We start from the raw sequence: 22,221 nt of genomic DNA on the forward strand, positions 1-22,221 counted from the left end.
TATAGTAATTAATCACCAAAATCAAAGCATATAAAGTTACAACCAAAATAGTTTGAACGAGTTAAATAATTGAAACGGTGTAGTAAGATCCAAATATATTTGTGTCCAAGTAATTTTCCTACTTGTCAACAGATGGCACCGGGAGCACTCATTTTCGTTATGATATGAGTATAGAAATATTTATTTAAATCTTATTAGAATTAAACGTAGGTACTTTATTTTTGTGTTTTAATAAATTAATACTATGAATGCAAAATTAACTATGTCTGTAGATTGCTTTTGTTTTGGTCACTGCCAAACCATAGATTCGAATTTGACGAAATTTGGTATAAAGCATGCTTGAACAGGACTACTTCTTTATGCCTAGCACCGGGTGACCGGACGATCTAACCTAACCCTTAAATGCGTATTATACTTATTATATAATACAAAATTAAATGATTAGTAAATTAAAAGACGAAAGACTGAATACATCGTAAGAAATCTTGCCTGTCTGAGTGTTCTCGAAGATGTATGATGTTTCTGCCAGCGTATACTGCCTTCAACCAACGCTGGGCCAGCGTAGTGGACTATAGACTAACTATTCCCATATTGTAAAGGGGCCCAGCAATAGTTAGTATTGTTATATTCCGGCTTGGGTGAGTGAGTCAGTACAGGTACTGTAGTCTTAAAATTTAAGTTCCAAAGGTTTGGCATTGGCGATGTAGGGTATGGTTAGTATGTCTTATAGTTCCAATGTCTATGGGCGTCCATTTATCAATCTTACCTATTCAAATAATAAAAAACGCAAATTATGTACTTAATTATAACTCTTCATTTCCTACATTAGACATTTAAGGCATAAGGGTATGTATGTACATACGTATTAACTCCACTGTAGGCTAGCTTAAATTTATTTATGTGTTATATGTAAGTATATAAAATAAAACCTAACCTAACCTAGCCTATATTGGCGGCTTTTTTTGTTGCGGTGGTGATAATAACTAAATACCGGAATGAGTCAAAAATATAGGTTATATTGGCTAATACGATCGTTCTTGGGCTTCAAGCTCTGTACCAAATTAAATCTGAATCGATTGAATGGTTTCACCGTGAAAATGTAACAGAAAGCAGTGTTAGTTTTAAAATGTATACCGTAATTATTTTTAAGTGAAAAGCGCTTTAAATAAGTTATGTCAAAATGACAGACATCTATTTCATTAATTTGTAAAGATAAAATTAAAAAAAGTGGACGACAGCGATGCAGTCTGTGCCTGTTCAGAGAAAAAGATAGAGGAGTACGAGGAATACATTGATATGGTGTTGAATAAATTTAAACAACCAAACCCCTTAACATTTTGTTTAAACGTCGAATTTTAATTTTTTTTTTTTTTTTTTCATTTATTTGTATCATTCGTTCCTGAGATTACCGTCTACATACAAACAAATAAATTTGACCTCTTTATAATATTAGTACAGGTTTGTGAATGTAAGTTTCATAGTCATGTAAAAATCGATGTATCTGTCGGTGACATAGTCCGATTCGATATTTTTTTCTTTTTTTTTTCATATAGATAGGCGAAATGGCAAATAGCCACTTAGTAAGTCACCACTGGCCATAGACATAGTGTAAGAAATATTAATTCTTCATATCACCATAACGCCACCAGAGACGTAGCTAGGCGTGCAAGGGCCCCGGTGCCTCACCCTCTCCCACGCCCTCATCCCCTCTTTAACTTATATTGCCTTTCAAAAATATAGACAGGATCGTGAGCAGGGTCGAGGTTTTCTAGCTTCAGGAGCTGGCGAGGTGGCTGACCCGCTCTTTTCAAAGCTTAGGTTAGAAGGCCCCTGAGCTCTGGGGCCATTACTTTATTACATAAGCGATTAACAAAAAGATTAACCTATAGAGCACTTTTAAATTGCGGATCAAACAACGAGAGCGTTATCTACCTTTAATTTTACCTCCAAGCAAACTTTTAACAATCACAACCCACGCTCGTAACGTAAACCGTCAAAATGAAGACTTTATTATTATTCGAAGGTGACAATAGGGCTAGTCACAATTTTTTAAATTATTACCTTGTCTAATCAACACAAGCGTGTTGTCCAAGCAGTCCAGTCTGAAACACAACGAGATCCTGTGCATACAGTGTTCGGATGATCTGGCACCGCCCCTTACCGGTCCAAAACTTGACCATGATTAGCGAAGCACCCCCAACACGCGGCGCTTGGGTTTTAGCATCTCTTCACCCTGGATTTAGATGGACCTGCGCCTTTTATTAACTTTTTGATCCTGTTCTAGTGCTAGCGTGTCTTTGTGGATTAGAGCACCGTGGTCGAACAAGTCCCAAACCACTTCTTTAAATAGAGGAGTTTTGGTTCAGTGGAACTTTTATAAGCTTTTCCTTTTTTTAGATTACTTATAATTATATATTTAAAAAAAAAAACGAATTGGCTATTTAAAAAGAATGAAGAAAAACATCTAAGTCCTGTGATATTTTGCCAATCTGCCCAAACGATTGTTCTAAACTGTAAAACATATTGATATTTATTATTTATCCAGTTACATTCGCAATTTTTTTGACACAGTAGTACTTATCTGGCATTTTTAAACGTTTATCCAGGGCCGGATCTACCATATGGCTTTTTGGGCTTCAGCCCAGGGCCCCGTGGATTCAAGGGGGCCCAGCTAAGTCAAGTCAAAGTAAAGAATAGACGATAATGCGTTGTATAACAGTAAGGCATAATATATTATAATATAAATCAAATATTTTTCTATACTTACTCAAAGTAATTAGATACCCTAAGTAGTCTTAGCTCAGGGCGCCCTACACTCACGGTCCGGCCCTGCGTTTATCTTAATATCGGTGATTCGTAGTCTTCTGATCCGTAAGTAGGGAGCAAGCTGTTGAGGTAATATTAACGTAACCAGAAAAAATCGTTTCTTGAATATAGTAATCGGATAAAAAGCAATGAACCAAGATACTACCCACTTATAACATATTCTGCTAATAAACATGAATACTCAGTATGGTTGAGTTCCAGTTTGAAGAGCGAGTGAGCCAGTGTAAAAATAGGCACGAGGGACATAACATCTGATGGCGCATTGTTGATGTAAGTATTGATTAATATTTCTTATAGTGTTTATTTGCGATTATCACCATTTACCATTAGGTGTTAGTCTGCCTATTACAAATTTAAAAAAAAAAATGGAATAATAAATTTGCGCAAATTCAATTTATGAATTTGCAATAAAAAAAAAAGTGTAACGACATTTCGTCGATATATCTTTTTTTACAAAACGACTTAAAAATAAACTAACCCTTGATATGTTCCAGGTGCGGAACGGGATAAAAAAAAAAATCATTGTTGTATTTAATCCTAGACAACAATATACCCTTTTTGTCAATCCTTAAAAAAGTCGTGCAATTTTTTTTGCTTGTCTAATAATAAGCTATTATTTTTAGGTAAGCGTTGCTGTAAAGGATTTTTTTGTTATAAAAGTATAACTTTTATTATTAGGGTACCATTAGGGGTGAGATGTTAATAACAGATGTTTTGGAAGAGGTTTTTGTAACGTTATTTCGGTTAAATCTATAAAACTAAGCTAACTAATTAATTTTTTTTTATTGGTTTTCTAATATAGGATCATACTTATTCGCATTCTAGTTTCGGATAAGATTTTTTTTTTTAACAATTTGTAAGTCATTGTAATTCTTTGAATAAAAACTTTGTACTTTTGACGTTTCAAGTGAACCATTTTAGTCTGTTTGAAAAGAGGCCTAATTTTTTTTTTAAACAATATGCTAAGGAAACCCTCGTAATATAGATAACATTTCATTACGTTGTCTGTGTCGAATTAAAGACTGACAGTTGTGAAATATAATTTTAACATTTCAAAATCAACAATAATAATAATGTTTAATTATTATTGATGGTTGTGTTGTCTACTATTATGACGTCTAAATTAAGTTACTCGACCGTACCGTTCAATCTCCATCGCTCGCAAAAATATCATAATATATAAAGCTTATGGAAGTAGGAATAAGATAAACAAATCTTAGATTTACGTATTTCATGCGATTTGCTATATAATAACTCGGCTATATTGTGCACTACTAAGAGTTCATCATTAATATATCTTTATTTGTAATACAACATTGCACTTAACCACTTATTTCTACTTTAATTATTTTCAAAATAACGATAACAGTTTCGCCGACGTTTAAAATGCAATTTTTTCGCAAATCCATAGTGAATATCATAGATTATTCAAGCTCTCGACAGGGCCGGATCTTTTTGGGCTTCAGCCCAGGACCCCGTGGATTCAAGGGGCGCCCAGCTAAGTCAAGTGAAGTCAAAGTCAATAATAAACGATTATTCGAAATAATCCATCATTCTAAAATTAAAACAGATATATGTACGGTTTGCGGCCCTGCGAGTCATGCAATTCATCAAACCCATTCAATTTGGAACTAAGATGTTATGTCCCTTGCGCCTGTAGCTACACTGACTCACCCTTCAAACCGGAACACAACAATACTAAGTACTACTGTGGGCTGGAACAGAGCCTACCACCGAGTAAACTTTCTCGTAGCGCCACCTTTCGGACTTTATCCAAATTATATATTAAAACCTTCTTGGTAACGCGTTGCATCTCTTGACATAAGTTTCATGTACATTGCAGTTTATTCTTTTAGTTAGGCATGTCTTGTTTATTGGTATACGTAGATTGTCTTTGCAAGTGATGTCATTAGTAAACAAATTATTTAAAATTAAATAGCAAGTTTTCTTATGTTGTCATCTATTTCAAAATCTGATTCTATTTGATGAAACTTTTAAAATGAATTAATTCTATAATGCTCGTTGAAGTAGCAACAACTATTATAAACTATTTTAGACATTTTTACTTTTACTTATATTAAAAGGGAATACAGGGCGACGTTTGAAAATAAAACCATTAGTATCGTATATATATTTATTTATATTTTCTCAATAATCGGATGAATCTTGCAACTTAACAAGATATTTTTATAATTTATTTAGTTTTTTAGTTAGTTTTTAATTATTAGTTTATACTGTGACATATTTTATGTAGCAAAATTAATTTATGTCGTAAAATAGCGTTGATAAAAAATATATATATCGACGCTCAGTGGAAAATATTGTTGTGGTCATGTAACAACTAAACGCGAAAGAGTTTAAAAAATACCGAATAAACACATATTACTCAACGCAAGATTTAAGATAATTAAAGCGTGTAGTTAGTACTTTTCGACTTTCAGATCAAATATATACAACTTAGTAATTTAATTGTGTAAAAGAGGACTTATATTCTTGCTGGTTCTTCTCGATATAACGACAATTCGAACTACTGGTAGTTTAATTTTAATATAATTCTGTATAAGGACGATTTAAAAATTTACTCTAAAAGCCTACTTGAATGAATTATAAGTATATAGATTTAGACTAATTGAATCGTTCCATAAGGTTATTTACTAGCAACAGTACGTATATATATATTTTAAAACGTCATCTTTATACGAAGTGTATTTGAAAATTGTTATACTTTTTTTTAAATAAAAGAACCAATCATAATTGTGAAAAAGTGTCAGTTTCGTTTATAAAATGTAGCCAACTATCGTAACGATTCAAAGATGCTTTAAGAGCCTACTTGAATAAAGACTATTTTGATTTTATCCTAGATGAAAAATGTCTCGATAATACAAATATTGTGTGGATATTATATTTATCGGTCAAGTCTTGTTGAATTCAGTTGTTTTCAATGACTTTTAAATGTGGTCACAGATTATAAATTGTGATCATTGAAGATTTTATATCTTTATTACAAAAGAATAAATTAATTTATTTTAAATGAAATTGAAACTATTTAAGTTCTTGTCGGTTCTTCTAGGTAGAATATACATTCCGAACCGGTGCCAGTGGTGGCTTTCCATTTAATACAGTTCTGTAAAATTATAATTTAAAAGTTCCTGTAAAAGCCAGCTTGAATAAAGTATATTTTGATTTTGGCTTGTTGCGATAAAAAATACTAAGATTAGCGGTAGTTTATGTTCTTATTTATTAAAATCGATTTTATTGCACAAAAAATCTTCTAAGATACTAAGTTTAATAGCATGAACAGAATCATAATTTAAATGAAAGTCTTCTTGTGTAAGCGAACCAGTCAAAACATTTGACACAAAATTTAATGAGTTTATGACTGACATGTTTGTCAATTTGACAAATACAATTCTGGAACCTTCTCGGCTGCATCTGTCAAAGAGAATTTTAACAAAATTCATAAGATTTAGATATCTTCTGACTTCTGTTCTATGAAATCTTCTGATCTCACCGTCGCTCTGCCGTCGGCCGGGAAAGTTAGCAGGCTATACAGTCTCTCCTAAATGTTGTAATGCAGTACTATACAACCTACTACCTCACCCCGCCGGCGACTTCCCTTGCTTCTACGACTTCTACGACTTCTGGTTACTTCTGGACTTCTGAACTTATAAGCTAAATTTATTTTATATTATATTAATAATTATTGTATAATAAATATTATAATATACAATCGTTTCTTTACTTTATAATAATAATTATTATATGTTAACATTATTTAAATACCTATACTAAACAAATATGTTTACAATACAATCATACAAAGGATTACAGTTGAGTATTCTGTCTCTTACAGACTCACGTAATTAGAACGAGACAAGAGACCAGAAATATATGAAACATTATAAAACAAATTTATAATGACATCTTATATATAAAACACTAAATCTACTGATTATTATAAATTTATACATAACTAGCTATTATAAATATATACACAATTAGCTGTCTAATAATCATAGTCAACTTATTTTTACCTACAATTGAACTTTCTAGAACTTTCTAGAAGATGTTATACAATAGAGATAGAATATATTTGGAATAGTATCGAAGGTAAAAACAGTATTTTTATTTATCAAAAAATAAATAAAAAGCTGAGTTTTAACTAAATATAAATAAAATAAATCAAAACACATGTAAACATAAAAAAATATGTTTTTTTTTTCTCTAAAAGTAATCGAAAGTTTTAAAAGAAAAAAAAGTAATAATACAAATGAAAATACAGTTAAGAAATAAATCAAACATAAAGAAAAATAAACAAAAGGAAAAAAAAACGCAGAGGCGTCGAATTCCCGCCAAAACTGCGCCCGCGTATCACCAAACTTGTGTGGGGTACTGACATTAGACTAAACTGTCGCACGACTTGCGTAGACTGTAATAGCATAAGCCTTTACCAGCCTGTAGTAAACCGACCCGAATGTTTGGGATTATTATAGACGTGCGACAGAATAGTCGCAGCCGCGCCGCCCCTCGACTGTTGCGCACAAGTTCGGATCTACGGGTTCCAGTTTAGGGGGCCATTGCTATAAGGATAGCAGATCCAAATTGTTTTTGGATTTGCTACAGCTAGAAAAGAAAAAAAAAATACAACAAAAGTACAAATTATAAATTTCAAATAAAGAACTAAAGGAAAAAAAAGGAATTTATAAAAAACAAAATAAAAAAAAACAACTACGACTTCAATACTTTCTTGTTAAGTCTTTGTATTTAGGTTAATTAAGGCTCTAGGCAGACAAGACTATACACGACTGCCCAAATGCCCGATGTTTTCTGAGTTCATGTATGCGTGTCAGTGTGTGCGTGTTTTATTGAACCGTAACTTTTTCCTAAACAGTTTTGCGTGTATTGGGTATCGACACAATCCTTACATGAATCGTGATTTTTTTAATTTTTTAATGTATAACATTGTTCATTTAAACTGTATTGTTTTAAATTTTAGTTTTTTTTTAAATAAATGGTGCGATATCTTTATGTATGGTGCACTTTGGTGTCCTACAATTGAACCGCGTTTTACAGAAATATTACAACCCATTTGATCACAAAGCAAAATACTTAAAATAGAAAGAAAACCTAGTATGAAATACCTTTAAAATAATTTAAATAGTATTATGTATTACTGTTATAATCATTATACAAAAGTAACTATAAACATAGTTTTCAGTTTAAAATCTTAAAACGAAATTGTGTGTTCTTATTTGGAACACTTCTAACACGGTCCACTTGAAGGAGCCCATAGACAGATCCATATAAAGTTCGTGTTGTGTATTATTTATTGGGAGATCTCAGTCAGGTCCAAATATTTGGTAATTTTAATCAACGTTAGTGCAACTATGGAACTAAAATAAACAACTGTACATCCTATTCCAATCAAAGAAGGAATAAAGATAAACAAACCATAGATTTAAACCATTTGCTAATAGCTCCGCTATATTGTACACTACAAACAGTTCTTGATTGATTTTTCCACTTTAATTTTACTCCGAAAGTCCCGATAACAATGTCGCCGAAATTTAAAACGCCGATCACCATAGGTTATTCAGTATCTCGACCAATGATATCGTATCAATTCAAAATCATGGTTTATTTTGATTTATTCTTCTTATGGTTGGTATAGACTACAAATACACTTTAGGCAATCTTTAGTAATTTGAAGTATACTTATACTACTCTACGAAGTACAGATTAAATTAGATTAGGTACAAGTCCCAATATCTATAAGAGAAGAAAATACTATCTTTAGTAAAATATATGTACCCCCCATTTACAATTACAATAATAAGATTATATAAATAACTAAGTCGTGACCAATTGACAGACGTCTGTCGGTGGATGGCATTTACAATGATTCCGTTAAGACGTTGTCGTAAGACAAATTAAAAAAAGGGACCTTGTCTCTGCTATCATTTTGCTTCTCATTATAATATAATATGATTACACGAACTCTATTAGCTCGATTTGAAAATCGAGATGCAAGAAAAATTTAGAGCTAACAAACCAAACTATTTCATATTTCTAAATACACTAAAGGCCTCAAAATCCTTAAAAGAATCTGAGTCCTTCCATGACTAATCTTAAATTGACCTTAAATAATATATGGTTGGCAACTAAGTGATTGCAGATATCAAATAAGAAAGAAAATTCAAATCGAGTTTCTTGACAAAACCAAGCATTTTTAGATTATTTTCGATGCATGTATGCGATATATTGAGCTTCTCTGATATCACGTGTTGTACTGTGACGATCTGAATCAATAATGGCCTTGATATGGGTTGCATTGACTTTGACGGCCAGATCGTTGAGCATTTTTCAATGAAAAATCACCAGAACGAAATCTGGCAAACCAATTTCGATACTGCCTTTCTTTCAAGGCTTCATTTCCACATATGGCACGTAACTTATTTTGTGCTTGCGATGCGTTCTTGCCTTTTTGGAAGTAATACAATAAAGGTAGTTAGTAGTAGTTAGTAGTAGTAGTTGTAGGTTAGATGTTTTGACCAGGTTAAGAAAACAAAAGAAAGTGTAAAGTCTACCTGCCCACAAATTCGGCAATCACTTAGTTGCCAACCCAATAATTATTATTCTAATACACTTTTTAGCAAACATTATAAAGAAAAAAAAAATTCTGTGAGCTTTTTAAGATCACTTTGACCATCTATCAGTGGAGTCACAGTGGGGCTCCTTTTGAACGACAATCTTAGAACTACCATCCATTTAATAACAGAATATTACAAAAAAAGGTCCAAATGTTTCTTAAGAGGCCTTGCCCAAACGTGAAAAATGGACAACTAATACTACCTATTCCATTCCTCATAATAATCTTGTCAAATATTAAAAATGCAATTTTACAATTCAATGAATATATGTAACTACAGATTTCCTGTAAAAAGTTATGCTACGACCCTTTTTTACATATAGTTCTATATTCGGTCAAAAAATTTGATGATACAATATGGCTCAGATTTTCTAAGACATTCGAATGGCAATTGAAAAGTACGGTTGGCAAATTTACATTGGCTAGTTACATTAAAATATTATACCAGACAGACAATCTCTTTAAACAGTTTTTACTGTATCTTTAACCATCAAACTACCTAGCCTTATTTTACTGTCAGAAGCAACTCTATTTATAACAAATTTTGTAATGTATTTAAATTTATAAATATAGTTTTTTAGTTTATTACCAAAACATTGGGATTTGATAAGTTATTTCTCGTATTTAATTGGTCCACTGAATATTCACACCAATACAGTATCACAAAACATTAATGTTTGGTCGAACAATTTGCCAATGGATGATACAAATCTAGGATCCTATCATAATACAACAATATTTTAAAGAATATAGAATTGTTGGAAAAGATAAATGCTGATGTTGATTATCCCGAAAAAATTCTTCATTTATTATTTATTAGTTTTTTAAACCATCGCTAAAACTTTGCCTTATTTATGATAGTTTCCTGAACCATTGGTGAAAATTTGCCTCATTCATGATAGTTTCCTGCACCATTGGTAAAATATTGGCTCATTCATGTTAGTTTCCTGAACCATTGGTGAAAAATTGCCTCATTCATGTTAGTTTCCTGAACCATTGGTGAAATATTGGCTCATTCATGATAGTTTCCTGAACCATTGGTGAAAAATTGCCTCATTCATAATAGTTGCTTAAAAATTGCCTCATTCATGATAGCTCATAAATTATTGCTGAAAAATTGCCTCATTCATGACAGTTTCCTGAACCATTGGTGAAACATTGCCTCATTCATGATAATTTCTTAAATAATTGCTAAAAATTTGCTTAATTTATGATAGTTTCTTCAATTATTGCCGAAAAATTGCCTCATTCATGTTAGTTTCCTGAACCATTGGTGTAATATTGGCTCATTCATGATAGTTTCCTGAACCATTGGTGAAAAATTCCCTCATTCATGATAGTTTCCTGAACCATTGGTGAAAATTGCCTCATTCGTGATAGTTTCCTGAACCATTGGTGAAAAATTGCCTCATCCATGATAGTTGCTTAAAAATTGCCTCATTCATGATAGCTCATAAATTATTGCTGAAAAATTGCCTCATTCATGATAGTTTTCTGAACCATTGGTCAAAATTGCCTCATTCATGATAGTTTCCTGAACCATTGGTGAAAATTCCCTCATTCATGATAGTTTCCTGAACCATTGGTGAAAATTGCCTCATTCATGATAGTTTCCTGAACCATTGGTGAAAAATTGCCTCATCCATGATAGTTGCTTAAAAATTGCCTCATTCATGATAGCTCATAAATTATTGCTGAAAAATTGCCTCATTCATGATAGTTTTCTGAACCATTGGTCAAAATTGCCTCATTCATGATAGTTTCCTGAACCATTGGTGAAAATTGCCTCATTCATGATAGTTTCCTGAACCATTGGTGAAAAATTGCCTCATCCATGATAGTTGCTTAAAAATTGCCTCATTCATGATAGTTCATAAATTATTGCTGAAAAATTGCCTCATTCATGATAGTTTTCTGAACCATTGGTCAAAATTGCCTCATTCATGATAGTTTCCTGAACCATTGGTGAAAATTCCCTCATTCATGATAGTTTCCTGAACCATTGGTGAAAATTGCCTCATTCATGATAGTTTTCTGAACCATTGGTCAAAATTGCCTCATTCATGATAGTTTCCTGAACCATTGGTGAAAATTGCCTCATTCATGATAGTTTCCTGAACCATTGGTGAAAAATTGCCTCATTCATGATAGCTTATTAAATTATTGCTGAAAAATTGCCTCATTTATGATAGTTTCCTGAACCATTGGTGAAACATTGCCTCATTCATGATAATTTCTTAAATAATTGCTAAAAATTTGCTTCATTTATGATAGTTTCTTCAATTATTGCCGAAAAATTATCTCATTCATGTTAGTTTCCTGAACCATTGGTGAAATATTGGCTCATTCATGATAGTTTCCTGAACCATTGGTGAAACATTGGTTCATTCATGATAGTTGCTTAAAAATTGTCTCATTCATGATAGCTTATTAAATTATTGTTGAAAAATTGCCTCATTCATGATAGTTTCCTGAACCATTGGTGAAAAATTGCCTCATTCATGATAGTTTCCTGAACCATTGGTCAAAATTGCCCCATTCATGATAGTTTCCTGAACCATTGGTCAAAATTGCCTCATTCATGATAGTTTCCTGAACCATTGGTGAAATATTGCCTCATTCATGAAAGTTTCCTGAACCATTGGTGAAAAATTGCCTCATTCATAATAGTTGCTTAAAAATTGCCTCATTCATGATAGCTCATAAATTATTGCTGAAACATTGCCTCATTCATGATAGCTTATTAAATTATTGCTGAAAAATTGCCTCATTTATGATAGTTTCCTGAACCATTGGTGAAACATTGCCTCATTCATGATAATTTCTTAAATAAAGCTAAAAATTTGCTTCATTTATGATAGTTTCTTCAATTATTGCCGAAAAATTGCCTCATTCATGTTAGTTTCCTGAACCATTGGTGAAATATTGGCTCATTCATGATAGTTTCCTGAAACATTGGTTCATTAATGATAGTTGCTTAAAAATTGTCTCATTCATGATAGCTTATTAAATTATTTTTGAAATATTGCCTCATTCATGATAGTTTCCTGAACCATTGGTGAAAAATTGCCTCATTCATGATAGTTTCCTGAACCATTGGTGAAAAATTCCCTCATTCATGATAAGTTTCCTGAACCATTGGTGAAAATTGCCTCATTCATGATAGTTTCCTGAACCATTGGTGAAAAATTGCCTCATTTATGATAGTTGCTAAAAAATTGCCTCATTCATAATAGTTTTCTGAACCATTGGTGAAAAATTGCCTCATTCATGATAGTTTCCTGAACCATTGGTGAAAAATTTCCTCATTCATGATAGTTTCCTGAACCATTGGTGAAAAATTCCCTCATTCATGATAAGTTTCCTGAACCATTGGTGAAAATTGCCTCATTCATGATAGTTTCCTGAACCATTGGTGAAAAATTGCCTCATCCATGATAGTTGCTAAAAAATTGCCTCATTCATGATAGTTTCCTGAACCATTGGTGAAAAATTCCCTCATTCATGATAGTTTCCTGAACCATTGGTGAAACATTGCCTCATTCATGATAATTTCTTAAATAATTGCTAAAAATTTGCCTCATTTATGATAGTTTCTTCAATTATTGCCGAAAAATTGCCTCATTCATGATAGTTTCCTGAACCATTGGTGAAATATCGCCTCATTCATGATAGTTTCCTGAACCATTGGTGAAAAATTCCCTCATTCATGATAGTTTCCTGAACCATTGGTGAAACATTGCCTCATTCATGATAATTTCTTAAATAATTGCTAAAAATTTGCCTCATTTATGATAGTTTCTTCAATTATTGCCGAAAAATTGCCTCATTCGTGATAGTTTCCTGAACCATTGGTGAAATATCGGCTCATTCATGATAGTTTCCTGAACCATTGGTGAAACATTGGCTCATTCATGATCGTTGCTTAAAAATTGTCTCATTCATGATAGCTTATTAAATTTTTGCTGACAAATTGCCTCAGTTATGATATTTTCCTGAACCATTGGTGAAAATTGCCTCATTCATGATAGTTTCTTGAATCATTGGTGAAAAATTGGCTCATCCATGATAGTTGCTTAAAAATTGTCTCATTCATGATAGCTTATTAAATTATTGCTGAAAAATTGCCTCATTCATGATAGTTTCCTGAACCATTGGTGAAACATTGCCTCATTCATGATAATTTCTTAAATAATTGCTAAAAATTTGCCTCATTTATGATAGTTTCTTCAATTATTGCCGAAAAATTGCCCCATCCATGATAGTTTCCTGAACCATTGGTGAAATATTGGCTCATTCATGATAGTTTCCTGAACCATTGGTGAAACATTGGCTCATTCATGATAGTTGCTTAAAAATTGCATCATTCATGATAGCTTATTAAATTATTGCTGAAAAATTGCCTCATTCATGATAGTTTCCTGAACCATTGGTGAAATATCGGCTCATTCATGATAGTTTCCTGAACCATTGGTGAAACATTGGCTCATTCATGATAGTTGCTTAAAAATTGTCTCATTCATGATAGCTTATTAAATTTTTACTGACAAATTGCCTCAGTCATGATATTTTCCTGAACCATTGGTGAAAATTGCCTCATTCATGATAGTTTCCTGAATCATTGGTGAAAAATTGGCTCATCCATGGTAGTTGCTTAAAAATTGTCTCATTCATGATAGCTTATTAAATTATTGCTGAAAAATTGCCTCATTCATGATAGTTTCCTGAACCATTGGTGAAACATTGCCTCATTCATGATAATTTCTTAAATAATTGCTAAAAATTTGCCTCATTTATGATAGTTTCTTCAATTATTGCCGAAAAATTGCCCCATCCATGATAGTTTCCTGAACTATTGGTGAAATATTGGCTCATTCATGATAGTTTCCTGAACCATTGGTGAAACATTGGCTCATTCATGATAGTTGCTTAAAAATTGCATCATTCATGATAGCTTATTAAATTATTGCTGAAAAATTGCCTCATTCATGATAGTTTCTTAAATAATTACTAAAAAATTGCCTCATTCATGATAGTTTCCTGAACCATTGGTGAAACATTGCCTCATTCATGATAGTTTCTTAAATAATTACTCAAAAATTGCCTCACTTATGATAGTTTCCTCAACCATTTGTAAAACATTACCTCCTTCATGATAGTTTCCTAAGCAATTGTTTAAAAATTTGCCTCATTCATGATAGTTTCCTAAACAATTGCTTAAAAATGCCTCATTCATGATAGTTTCCTAAGCAATTGTTTAAAAATTACCTCATTTATGATAGTTTCTTAAATAATTACTAAAAATTGCCTCGTTTATGATAGTTTCCTGTACCATTGGTAAAACATTACCTCCCTCATGATAGTTTCTTAAATAATTACTAAAAATTGCCTCGTTTATGATAGTTTCCTCAACCATTTGTAAAACATTACCTCCTTCATGATAGTTTCTTAAACAATTGCTTAAAAATTGCCTCTTTTATGATAGTTTCCTGAACCATTGGTAAAACATTACCTCCTTCATGATAGTTTCCTAAGCAATTGTTTAAAAATTGCCTCATTCAAGATAGTTTCCTAAACAATTGCTTAAAAATTGCCTCTTTTATGATAGTTTCCTGAACCATTGGTAAAACATTACCTCCTTCATGATAGTTTCCTAAGCAATTGCTTAAAAATTGCCTCATTCAAGATAGTTTCCTAAGCAATTGCTTAAAAATTGCCTCTTTTATGATAGTTTCCTGAACCATTGGTAAAACATTACCTCCTTCATGATAGTTTCCTAAGCAATTGCTTAAAAATTGCCTCATTCAAGATAGTTTCCTAAGCAATTGCTTAAAAATTGCCTCTTTTATGATAGTTTCCTGAACCATTGGTAAAACATTACCTCCTTCATGATAGTTTCCTAAGCAATTGCTTAAAAATTGCCTCATTCAAGATAGTTTCCTAAGCAATTGCTTAAACATTGCCTCATTTATGATAGTTTCCTGAACCATTTGTAAAACATTACCTCATTCATGATAGTTTCCTAAATAATTGCTTAAAAATTGCCTTTTTTGTGATAGTTTCCTGAACATAATTTATGATAGTTTCATAGAATGACGATAGCCAAAGAGAAACGAACTTTTGACATTTATATCACAAAGTTAGAAAAAAAAAAAATGTCTATCGTTGAACTATTGGAAGTCAAATATCATACACGTACACGTACGATATCGTAAAAATTGCTGAAAAATTACCTCATATTTGATTCTTGAAATTAGTAATCGGGTTATTTAAAATATAACAGACAACGAGGACTCTAAGTATGGAATCGAATAGCTCATAGGAATGACAATTCGCACATCACAAATAAAAGGGTATTATGTCTAAAAACGCGTTTTTTTTATTTGCGTTTCGAAAACTACATTTTTTTCTTTATAAATTGGTAAGACAATGATATTTCTAGGTCAAATAGTTTCTGAGATATGACAACACATTTATTTATTGACTGCTCACTACCGCCATACCCGAAACAATCAAAACGGTCGCACCTTATTTGAATCAGTTGCCGCTCAGCGTTCGTACGCCTCACACGTATTTAGTTTAAGTGACCTGATCGCTGTGAATTACGGAGCAAAAACTTGAAATGTGATTATTTTATACAGTATTATATTGACTTAATACCCTATTAATTGTTAAATATAATATGAATTTGCAATATCATTTTAAAATAATACCCAAATGCCTGTTAAATATTAATTTTGTTTTATTGTTAACGAAGTTAATTCAAATGGATACTTTATAGCTCCCAATTTGTATAAGATAATACTTTTTTAATTGAGATTGACGCTCAGTGACGGAGTTACAAATGAAATGTTACCGTTTAGTTTGATGTTTATTTATACTTTTCTGTAAAATTTTAGCATTACTTACAAACTATGAAGCGAAGTAAGAGGGCTGAAATGATAATGACGGCAATCTACGATCGCCAAAGTACACCCGAATCGAATTCAAATACCGAAAATGAAGACCCGTTTGCTGATGGTGACGATTTACGCGACCCAACTTATGTCCCCGAAAAAAATACGCAGCACCGTCCTCAATCATGTGCATCAGAGTCATCGGGTAGCCAACAAACATGCGAGTATGGCTCTTATTCGTCGGACGTTTTTTCGGCCTGCAGTAAGTGCAATAGTTTTTTTTATGTTGGGATCATTTCGACAATGTTCAGATGGATAACGGTTGCGAATTCCACAACAGAATTTCGCAAAGTAAGAATACTGTTCACGATAATAAATTAACTGGAGAAACCCTTCAACATGATTTAGCAAACGAGACTCTCACAGAAATAAATAATCACAACGTGTTATCTGACGCGACCAACCAAACCAGTCATCAACACTGTGAGTATAAAAATTGCCTAGGTGAAATATATCTGCTTTATAGACTACTCCAAAGCATTCGATAGTTTAAAACATACATTTATCTGGCGGAGTCTAAAGGAACAAGGCATGGAAGAGGTCTACATAGAACTAATCAAGTCCATATACAAAGAAAGCAAAGGCAGTGTTAAACTAGAGTCAAAAGGAGAACCCTTTCCAATAAACAGAGGTTTAAGACAAGGAGACCCTTTGTCGCCTAAGCTGTTTAATGCTGTGCTAGAACACATATTTAGAAAATTGGACTGGGAGAGTAACGGTATTAACATCAATGGAAACCGCCTCAATCACTTGAGATTTGCCGATGATATTGTCCTGCTGGAAGAAGATCCCAAAAAGCTGGAGCACATGATAAAAGCCCTAGCAGAAAAAAGCAGAGAAGTGGGCTTAGAAATTAACGCGGACAAAACAAAGCTAATGACCAACTCAATAGAAATCGACATAGAGGTCCACGGAACCAAGTTTGAGTATGTGAAAGAATATGTTTACCTAGGACAAATCATATCTCCGGAGGACTCCATGTCTAAAGAAATAAACAAAAGAGTAGCTAGCGGGTGGAAGAAATACTGGTCGTTGAAAGAAATCATGCAGAACAAAGACTTAGGTGTACATATCAAGAGAAAGACTTTCAACACTTGTGTTCTTCCTTGCATGACGTACGGCTGCGAGACATGGACTCTAACGGAAAAACACAGAGAACAACTAGCCAAAACCGTAAGAGCAATGGAAAGAAGCATGTTGGGAACGAGGCTTAGTGATAGGATCAGAAATGAGGAAATCAGAAGAAAGACTAAAGTCACGGATATCATATCTCGCATAGAGTATCTAAAATGGAGCTGGACAGGACACATGTTGCGCTGCAAGTTAAACAAGTGGAGCCAACAGGTGACTCTTTGGTATCCTAGAGAGAACACCAGAAAACCAGGGCGTCCAAAGAGTAGATGGAGTGACGATATCCGCCTAACCCTGGGACCATTTTGGACTAGAGTCGCGGAGGATCGAGCTCAATGGAGAGAGCTGGAGGAGGCCTATGCCAAGAGGCACGCCGAACTGCGTGACATATTATAAATAAATAAATAAATATTGTATTGTTTGGTATTTGTACTGTGGTTCGGAATAAAAGGGCTTTATTATTATTATTATAGGTGAAATCTATGTATCCCTCATTTTAACAAATTTTATTCAGATAATGACTGTACGCTGCATAAGTCATTTTCTTAGGAACAAAATGTGAATACCATGGTCGTTAGTAACTCTATGAAGCAGATTAACAAGAGAAAACGCAATTTGGGATTGGAGTATTTTAATTCGAAAAAGAAGCGAGTTGAACCACGATTGCTGAAAAATCCCTGTAATGCAACTACTTGTTAATTAAAGTGTGCATTTAATATAGATGAAGCAAAACGAAAGCAGATTTTTGACAGTTACTGGTCGTTGGGTGACATAAATAGGCAAAGAGATTTTATCAAAAATAGTATGCAAGAAATAAAACCGAAACAACGTTCTAATCGTTGCGTAAACTGTGAAAATGAAAAACCGTCGCGTTCTTTCAATAACGCTTTTTATTTTAATATTGAAGACCGAAAAATTCGCGTTTGCAAACTGTTTTTCAAGTCTGCTTTAGACATAAATGATAAAACAATATTAACAGTTCGACAAAAAACGAATGAGGTTCGATTTGTTGCTGAGGATTTAAGAGGCCAGATTCCAAACATGCAAAATTGACGCAAGAAACCGCCGAAGTTCGTAGATTTATTCAGTCAATACCACGTATAGAAAGCCACTACATCAGAGCACAGAGCACTCGTCAATATTTAGAGGGAAGCAAGAGCTTAACGCAAATCTACAAAGATTAAGACATACTCAAATGGAAGGTGACGCTTTTCACTCAACCATAGAAAAAGGTATCAATAGATCACTGAAGTCTGGTCCTATTTATAGCCCTCAAGAATATGGTAAGTATAATAAAAACTGCAAAGAAAAATCCACCTTACTTTGCAGTTCAAGAGCTAGCTATTAACGACTTCTACGATATTAAAACAATGTGCGATAAAATTGAAAATAACTATTCTAAATCAACTGACAACTGTCAAGTAAAATTAACAGATATAAAAATAATACAAGTTAGAAAAGATGATCCTCTGGCTTTTCATGTAAAAACATCCTATGCCGATGAAGATTTTAAGCGAATAGAAATAAGAAATTGTAATACAAGACAGCAGAAAACTGTATTCGCTATTCCAGAAAGTCTGGAAAAAGCTTATTCTGCAAAAATGCTAGTCAGTGAGAAAAAAAAAGCAGGATATTTTAAAGCTAATTGAAAAACGGCACATTCCGCAAATCTACTATGATTTCTACAAATCCTTGTAGTACATAATGTAGATTATTTTATATTTTAATGATAACTTTTAACTGATTTTGAGACTTGAAATGCCATTCATAACGATATTAGTATGATAAGAGCTTATGGTAATTTTATATAATATTAATAACTATAACAATAACTTATAAGTCTGATCACTTGAAAAAAATATGATTAAAACATATTTTATTTAAATGCTCCTATTTGATTTTACTATAATTACGTCTAATAATTGGGAAATTTAATGATGCCGAAATAGCCACATAAATATGTATCTTAAGCCTGTTGTTGTACCGTGAAGGTAGGAAAATGTATTACTATTTTTATAATATTTTTTGTGTAGATTATATTTCAGTGTGATTATAATTAATATTTTAATATTAAATTCCACAAGTTTTTTAAAGTTTGGATAGCAATTATGTCTAATGTTTAAGAAACAAATACAATTTTTACGTAGATTTTGATTGTTACAAAAATTTAGATTTTATTGTTGTGTTAATTTTTTGTTTAATTGTTAATTATAGTTTTTTTTTAATTCTTAACTGATGTTAATTTATTTTTAATAAATCTTTTTCGGTTTTAATCAGTAATTTCATTATATTAATTTCTCACTTATAGTATTAAAATTAAACATTTTCTACTCTTTAATGAGGTATCATTATTGATTACTACTTGACAATTATCAAACTATTGTTAATTTTGGATGAGCAAGACAGTCTTAAGAGAAACATCTGATCTAAGTGAACTGTTTATAAAGTATCATCTTCCCCCAGTGCTATACCAGTGCCAATAAAAGTAAAATTACTAATAATACACTCACTAAACTTATTCAACATAAAGTAGAAGAATGTAACTTTAAAACAAGGTATAAATTAGGATATTGGAACTCTTGGATCCGCAGCTATGATTTTTCGAACTTTTAAACGCGATTATCTCGGAACACTGTTTAAGAAGATAATAAATACCCTTTTGTTTGTGACGTGCGATTTGTTATGTATGAAGTTTGATTTAGTGATCATTTTGAAATTCGTAGCCACTTTGAATTATACTATAATTAAATTTGATAAATTTAACTGCGTCTTTTTTACAGATGTCGGTAGGCTGACGGCCTAAAAGGCCATCTTATAGTACACCCATATAGATATCGGTGACGTATTAAATTTTAACTATTTCTTATATAATCAATGCGCCACCTAACCTTAGGAGCTGAGACGTTACGTCCCTTGAGTGTACTTACTGGCTCACTCACGTCTTATAGTTTGACGATTGAATTTATGATGAGTAAGTGGTTCCTACCCAGATGGAAAAAGAACCACCACTAAATGAAAAATAATGAAAAAAAAAGACTAATTTGTACCTGGGAATACAGTTTTGGTGGTCTCCACCACCAAGTGAATAATAATGAAAAAAAAGAGACTAAATTCTATCTGGGAATACTTTCTATAACAATCCAAATATTATAATCATGATTACCCCCGGATAAACATTTGGTTTTAGGAACATGCAAATATCACAATAAACCAAATTTTTTACACTGTATATACGTTTTAACCAGGGAATTTACTGTGATGAACAATGGCTAATCAAAACACAGCAGTATAGTGGTCATAGAGGTGGTAAAATAAATGATAGGTGTGTGGTAATCCCCCTCCCACCAAGGACTACCAAGTCTAAATGCCAACTAAAAAGTAAAAACTGCAAATCAAATGAATGTATTGTGTACCAATGAGGGATGTGTATGAGCCTTATAATAAGGGGAGTTCCTCTTCTTTACAGAATGAATTTTGGATGTATGTGAATGATTATGATTATAACACGTATGATTGATGAATTGAAGTAAAATCTGAGTTAGTTCGAAATTCCTATACAGTGACTGCTTTAAAGATTATCCCATCAAAACATAAATGTGAAATGTGAGCCAAGTTAAATATTATGATATAGGCCTTGGTTGTTGACTTCAACGACCAAAGAAGTGAGATCTAAATGGGTGCCAAGTTCAATGGTCAGTCCTGAAATTTATTTATAACTACATAAAATATCATTTGTGTTTATAACTTAGGAGAATATATTGTGGCCTAAGGTCTGACTTAGATAGTTCTCATGAATGTGTTCATGAAATTTGAAGCACATATGTATCTCGCGAGTTTCAATATATAAGATGAATTTGACACATTTATGTGAAATAGTTTTTAAGTTTTGAGGAGGTAAAAAGTGACTCCAAATGGTTCGTGTAACTCATGGTGCTGCTCGCAAGTTCTTATACTTGAACTTGGCTTGAGACACTACCGCGTGTATAGATTTATGTACTGGGTTTACTCAATAGAATATGATGTACTAAATTGGTCTTTTACTTGTAAACAGAAGCCCAAAGTTACTAACTTAAAAAAAAAATCTATACTATTGTGAATTTTCAAAAAATCTACACACGGTATCCATCTTAAACTCATGAATGCAAGCCTAAATACCGGTCATGTCATATTATAATCATATTTTAATCCTATAGGACCGTAAATCCAACCCAATCGGACAGAGATCTGAAGGGACCAAAGGCTTCACGTGCTTTCCGAGGCACGGGAGGGCTGTTACTGAGAATTTTTCGACAGATAAACTCAGGTACTTTATATTGGCCTAAACTGGGATCTTATACCAGGCCTCCTTAGCCACTATCTAAACGACGCAGTCATTAAAACATTCTCTGCATAGTCATACGACTTTGGCAATACTTATTGACAGATATATCTGAATTTATATCCTTTTTGTTTCTCTTTTTTCGATACTTGTATTATTTGGTTTAATTTATTATCTTAGTCGAATAATTCAAATGAATGTATTGTTATTAGTTTAGTAGTAATAAATATTCAATGTTATTTAGATAATTTAATTTCGATTTATTAAAATTTATATAGTCCGGTCAAATTAGACCAAAAAAGAGGAGTAGAGTTACATAAACTTACATCAAGATGAAAATG

General features: G+C 32.5%; 1 protein-coding gene across 1 annotated transcript in view; it reads right to left on the minus strand.

The window, feature by feature from the left end:
• The window catches only part of LOC113391671 (nitrilase and fragile histidine triad fusion protein NitFhit), a 188,871-nt gene that overhangs the window by 123,840 nt on the left and 42,810 nt on the right, over positions 1 to 22,221 (minus strand). The gene's annotated exons all lie outside the window — the stretch shown is intronic.

The sequence above is a fragment of the Vanessa tameamea genome, chromosome 30 (genome assembly GCF_037043105.1).
Source record: "Vanessa tameamea isolate UH-Manoa-2023 chromosome 30, ilVanTame1 primary haplotype, whole genome shotgun sequence".
NCBI lineage: Eukaryota > Metazoa > Arthropoda > Insecta > Lepidoptera > Nymphalidae > Vanessa > Vanessa tameamea.